Source organism: Falco naumanni, chromosome 1 (assembly GCF_017639655.2).
Source record: "Falco naumanni isolate bFalNau1 chromosome 1, bFalNau1.pat, whole genome shotgun sequence".
Lineage (NCBI taxonomy): Eukaryota > Metazoa > Chordata > Aves > Falconiformes > Falconidae > Falco > Falco naumanni.
The window spans coordinates 111917712-111924224 of NC_054054.1; positions in this window are offsets into that span (position 1 = coordinate 111917712).

Here is a 6513-nt window from a genome sequence, read left to right on the forward strand (position 1 = left end):
TGCTGAGCAGAACTGATTTTAGATCTGTCTACAGCCATCTAGAAATACATTCTGCATGGTGAGTATTTCTGTGGTGGGTGTAATTAATGTCTATAGGAGGATTTTGCAATCTACTGAAGCGTGCTCTGGGTATTAAAGTCAACAAAGTTGACAGGAACTGAGTTGAGGGAGCCGGAAGCAAAGCTGGCCATGCAATACGCTGACACGCTGCTTGCGTTATCCAGCTATTGCAAGCACAGCCTCACCATGCAGGCAGCAAAGACAATTAACAGGAAAAAGGGACGATGCAACAGCTTGCAAAATTTCCTGACAGAAGCAGAAATATAAAGCAAGGGAAAACAGAAAGACACAAATATATAATTGAGAATCACTGAGTCAGAAGCTCTTTTTAAAAAGAAAGCATGTTAACGACACAAAAGCAATACACAGAGGTAATCAAAATAGAAGGAAGTGGAAATTTCTAATTCACCGAGGAGGAATTTGGTCATTTACTCTGTAGCTGGGCACTGGTATTGGAAGGGTTGAGTGGGTTTTGGGGTTTTATTGTTATTTTTTAATCCTATGCAGCAATATAGAACTGATGTTTCTATTGGGGGCAGGATGCTGTACTAAATGCTTTATTTATTTACCTGCTCCATTCCTCTGTGCCTGAGCACAGTACAGCCTCAGTATCACCATGATACTTGACTCTGTTTCCTAGGACACCTACACCTCAAGCCCTTAGTTGGCAGACTCAGGTGTCCTTGAGCTGAAGGGAAAGCCCAGATCTGTTGCCAAACACAAATTTTGCTCCTATGCGCTTGCTTATACTGCAGAAGTGCCTCTGAAGCACAGGCAAGAATGATAGCTCTGTCACAACTAGGCACTACATAGAGTTGTAGGAAAATTAAGAAAAGGTGATCAGGAGTCCAAGGTGATCCAGAATAAATTTCTTTTCATAAGTGTTGCCAACTTTGAGAAATTTTTGTTTTGTTTTGGAACACTTTGCTTTTCAAGCTCTATGGTCTCTGGACTCTTCCCCTGCCCTCTGTTTGTATCACACCTAAAACACTTGAGTCTTGGTCTACAAGCAGAAATTCTTGTGGCTGCCACAGTACAAACAAGAAAATAATTGTAATCCTGTTTGATTTCTCTATAAACAAAGTGACCCACTGGTAGACATTGGCCTGCTACTGACTCTACTTTACATCTATCTGTCCTTCTTTGTCTACAGCATACAGTTAATGCTCTTCATTTTGGCATGCTTGTCAGCACAACGTTCAAGGCTGAGCTTTTAAGATGTGGTTTGTGCTACTAGACAGATGCTTACAGAGCTTTCTCAAAAGGCATGGAGATATTAAAAGCATGTGTGAGCTGGAAACATGTTTGCTTAAGCACCTCCATGAACTGAGCTAAAAGCTAGGGTTGCCAATTGCCTATTTCTGCAAGATCACAGTTCCAGTCCTGGAGTTAGCAAGTATGACTTAAATGTGGAGTCTTACAGGAGAGGCTTATTAAAGGGTCCCCTCAGGTTGTGTTTACAAAAAGCAGTGATTTATAGAAGTGGAGGAAGAAAATAACATCCCTGCTTCCCCACCTTCACCAACTCTGAACACTATGTCCCAGCTGTTCCAAAAGGAAACCACTTCCACGATGTCTCAGCCTGCTTCTCCTATCTCTGCCCGCATGTTATTTGTTCTAACCTTTCACCCAGGACATAAATTATAATTTCAGACTAAGTACACAAGCTTACCTCATTAGTGAGGGTTTTTATAATAATTTAAAATATTTACAAGCGTTTGCATGCTATAATGGGATACCACAAAGTGAGGCTCACAACTGATTCATTCCAACATCCTCCAGGAGTTTCCAGTTCTGACCATCGTACAAACCTGAGCCCATCAATAAAACCAGCCATGCAGCTTCTCCCAGAGACACAGGAATAACTTCTCAAAGCACAGTACCTTCTCTGTAGGGCAACCAGGGAGATGGACACTGCTTCCCAAGAAGCTTAGCTGGGACTTCAGTCTTTGATTCAGATATGCCTAAATATTAGAGATGTCTATGTCTGCACTTTGCAGCTGTAGGAAGGAGGAGGGGTACCCCTGAGGATTTTTCTAGACTATCATTACATGACTAACTCAAGATATTCCTGAGGCTCCTTCTAGTGTATCAGGGAAGACACACCTTATTAGCTGAGATTAACTGAAATAGAACCTGTGTGGCATTGTGACTTGAGGACATTAAACCTGGTTGAGAAGTGTCACGGCAGTTACAAAGCTACCCATGTTCCTTGTAGCACCACAAGACTCAAGGGCCTTCGGGTAATAACTAGTTATACTTTGCAGAGAGATGGCTAGTGATCTTTTGGGAATCTGACAGCAGAAGTCTTATACATCTGTGCATATTTCTCCTCCCATTTGCTCATAGCAGCACCTTCTGACAGACTGGGATGCCTGAACAGCACAAACATTGAGGACTGAAGCTGTGCTGTAACTTTGATATTAACATTTCCAGAAGCACAAGAAACCCACAAATGACTTACAGGTGGAGGAGCTGTGGCAGGCAGGCAAGCAAGCCAGCAGGCAGCGTGGTCTCTGGACTCACTGGGTACCAGCGTACAGTCAGCAGGGAAGCAGAAGCATTACCTGAGGAGAAGCAGCACTCGTCTAGGACACAAAACGGGGTATTCTCTTCCCCAAAGGAGTTTGTGAGGGAGGAAATAGAGGTGTAGGGAAGGAGTTTCCTCAAAAGAACAGAACTTGGGCTCAACTGTAATTAAACGTATGCTAGGCTGATCTGAATTCCCTCTTGGCTGTTCTTAAATAAAGCTGTCAAGCACAAGGAAAAAAAGGCAAAAGAGAGAAAAAAAAAAAACCTGGGGAAAAAAAAGAAAAAGGCAACCTGAGCTAACAATAAAGCCCCTGTCCCACCTTCCAGGAAGGGACTAGTGCTGCGCTGGGTGCTCTCTGCTTTGGGGGTGAGCCCTGGCCAGTGTAGTGAGGATTGGAGCAGACTGGGCAGACAGGTGCTCTTACAGCACAGCCCTTAACAAGCAGCTGTGACCCAGAGGAACTATGGAGAGAAAGCAAGAAGGAGCATTTCAGAGACAATGTGCTCCTCTCGTTTCCAAAGTGAATCCCATATTCTGCTGCCCTGGAAAAGTCTGTGCTTTAACTGCTGAAGTCTCTTTCACACAGGCACTAAAATTATTAGGTTGGATTCTCATGGTGTAAATACCATGGAGCTAAGCAGATTTTCATCTGAAAATCCAGCTCTACATAGCTTCCTGCTAGCTCCATCCCCGCGAGGCCATCATGTCTGGCCTTCAGATGAAGGGCAGAGTGAAGGACTGTCTAAAGATGCAGGGACAGTTTGCAGACTGGTCCGCAGTGACTGCCTGCCTTGGCAGCTCAGGGGACAGACCAGCCTCTGCCTAAAAAGCTGGCCTGTGGTGGCTCTCTGAAATTCTGCATCAGGGAGAAGCAAGTCCTGGAGAAAACTGGAGCTTCAGTAAGAAGGAAGTTATTTCTCTGGAAATGCCCTGAAAGCAGTATTTTCCACATTCATATATGACATTTTAGTTGAAACACTTCAGGAGAGACTGTATAACACTATTTTGGGTAGTGTATTTGGGTGATTTATTTTTTTAATACTGAATGAGGTCTTCCATTGGAACAGTTTAGAAATAGGATAGATGAATCCCATGACCTCTTTTCCTTATATATGATAATATTCTTAAAAAGGACAGAGGTTATGTAAGATCCCATGGGAAATCTGGTAAAGGTGTCAGACAGAAACTGTTTCTTCAATTATTTCAGATTAGAACCACCTGAGTAAGGCAAATGGTATTTATGTGTGATGCTGGCTTCTGCACAAGGATAATTTTGTTTTATAAAAATTTCCACACAGCACACAAATCCAGCTGCAATAAGCTATTTCAGATCAGCTTTAATTATTGACGTACTAGAACAAAAAGAAAGCCAGTGTAAACTTCAGATAAGTAATCAGTAACTTTAAGTCGTTATAACAACATTAGTTATCAGCAAGGTTATGCCTTGTATAACTAGTTGAATTCCACACAGAAGTTCTGGGGCAGGTATTATTTATTTCTAACATGAGATTAGACTTTTATTCCAAGGAGAAAAATATTTACTTACAGGCTCTTATACTGGACTTGCTAGACTGGGGTTACGTGACAGTAATCATAATCCCATCTCTCTCTGACCTCACTTCTCAGTCTACACAAACTACACAAACATTAAAGACAGCTCAGTTTGCCTTCTGCACACTAGATGAGGAACTTTTCCTCACGTAATTGAAGAGTACTTCACACTGCTTCAGGTGTCTAAGTGACAATACAACTCTAGCTTATGTCTGTGCAGTTAGGGATGGCTTTCCACTCGCATTTAAACCAACTACAGTTCCTGCCTGCATGGTTCTCTGTGTACATGCAAAGAAGATAATACAGAAAAACCTGCAGGTGAAGTCGTCTCATTGCAGCCCTTTTTATGTGCATATCTGCTTTTCCTTGATGTTTCTAAACTCAACACAGAATAGCAGCTACTTTCTAATGATAGCTAAGGAAGGTAGAAGCACAAGACTGTGTAGTTATGAGACTGCTGGGATATTTTTGCCATGTAATGCACAGAATTGAAGGCAAAAATGAGTCCTAAGCATACTTCCCCCTTCCACTGCCATCCAGCAACATAGGGTTTCATGAGATAGTCCGATACAGAGTATTTAATTCAATAAATATTTGCATTCTTCTGTAAAGCCTGTGAAGTCTCACTGAACTGCTGCTGAGTGTCTTGCTGGGGAAGATGAATTGTAATGGAAAGACACTGAGCAGGCATGGATCTAGGGGATAAAAGTAATTCTGAATGCAAAACTGCACTAAGCACAAATACAGATTTAGTTTAGAAGTTGGGCTAACATCTTCCCCAAGCTGTACCTGAAGTCAGAATTTTCCAGTGAAAGCTACCATCCTATGTAATTTAAAGATGTTATTAAAATGCTATGTGCATCTCCCTCTACAGGCACATGTAAACATCCAAGTCAATAGTTCAGCTACAAAAATTACAACCTTCCTGTCATTACAGGACTTTGAAACTCCTTATTCATTTAGGATTGAAAAATAGTGACACATGTATGAAAGTCTTTGCTATCATGTAGACGTTATTTTAATGCTTTCAGGAGCTCATACAAAGCCATGGAGTATTGTACGGAAGGAAGGAATTGTGGTGAGACCCTGACCGTAAAAGTTAGCAGATCCTTGGTTTACTAAATCTCCAAGAATTTTCATGTAAGAAAGGGAACCAGAAGACATCTATGTCCTCAGGGCTAATGTCAGGTTCTGTCATTCGTGACCATCTGTGAAGACCTAAATGCCAATGGCTTACTTTATCCTTGCATTTGGAAAGAAAAGTGCCTCATTGCTGTATTTAGGATTTTCCTATTCAAAAGGGAGTTTTGGCTCAGGGCAAAAGTTGACATTGACAGTAAGTTCCTCCAACTTGCCACAACCCATTTGAATCTTGGCATGAGGAGTGCAGTATCTTTCTGAACTTCAGCTCTCCATTCACTTAACGCCCCTGCTTGTACATCAGCCTACATCTTCCTGCATCTGCCTCAAATTAGAAAGCACCAACTGCTGAAGTCAGCCCACCAAAGGTGTAAGTCAATAGTGAGTAACATTCTGAGAGATGCTTTGTCTCTGCTGTAAATGCAGATATGGAACAGGTCTTGATTGTTGTTATGCTGGGACAACTGTTTCACATTTGATCTCTAGGACAGAAAAGCAGATCTGCTCTCAGGCTAAGACACGACATACCTACTGTCAAGAAGTTACGAAAACTGAACTCTTAAAAAAGAACAAAAAAAAAGGTTTGTTGCTATAACACATGAACTGAAATTTCTGCAAAGGAATGCATTTTTGTGCATTACAAATTACTTAAAACCATTAAAACCTGCAGTAACTAATATTTCAAAGCTGTGATGGTTTCAAAATCTCAACTGAATTGGGAAAGAACAGCTCTGTTTACATTAAGGGCCGGGACTACTCAAAATGAATGGTTATAAGACTGCCAGGATTCAAACCCACTTTCTAAAAAAGTACCTAAAATAAATGTATTTTTCAGTCTGTCCTCTGAACTGCCAAAGCTGTAAGCATAATTTTCAGTCTGGCAAAAATTTCAGAGACTTGGTAAAATGCATACATAATTTATTTTTTTTAAAAAAGTTTACAAAGGCTTGGATGACAGTGAGGCACCAATGGTATGAGTTTAGTTGCTACATAGGAGCTGTATAATACTGAAGAAGTTAAGAGTGCAGGAGAGCTGAGGCAAAAAGTAGTGTTGTACTGCTGGTCCTCAGAAACTTCTGAAATTGCAAAGTACAAGGCGAGAGTTATGGATGAACTGTTACTTTAGAAAGAAGCTCTCACTGAGGGCTGCACTGACAAAGAGCAGACCTGGCCTGAGTCCCACCAAAATGAATAGTATTAATCATGCAAGTGTGCTCTATGGATCCCAT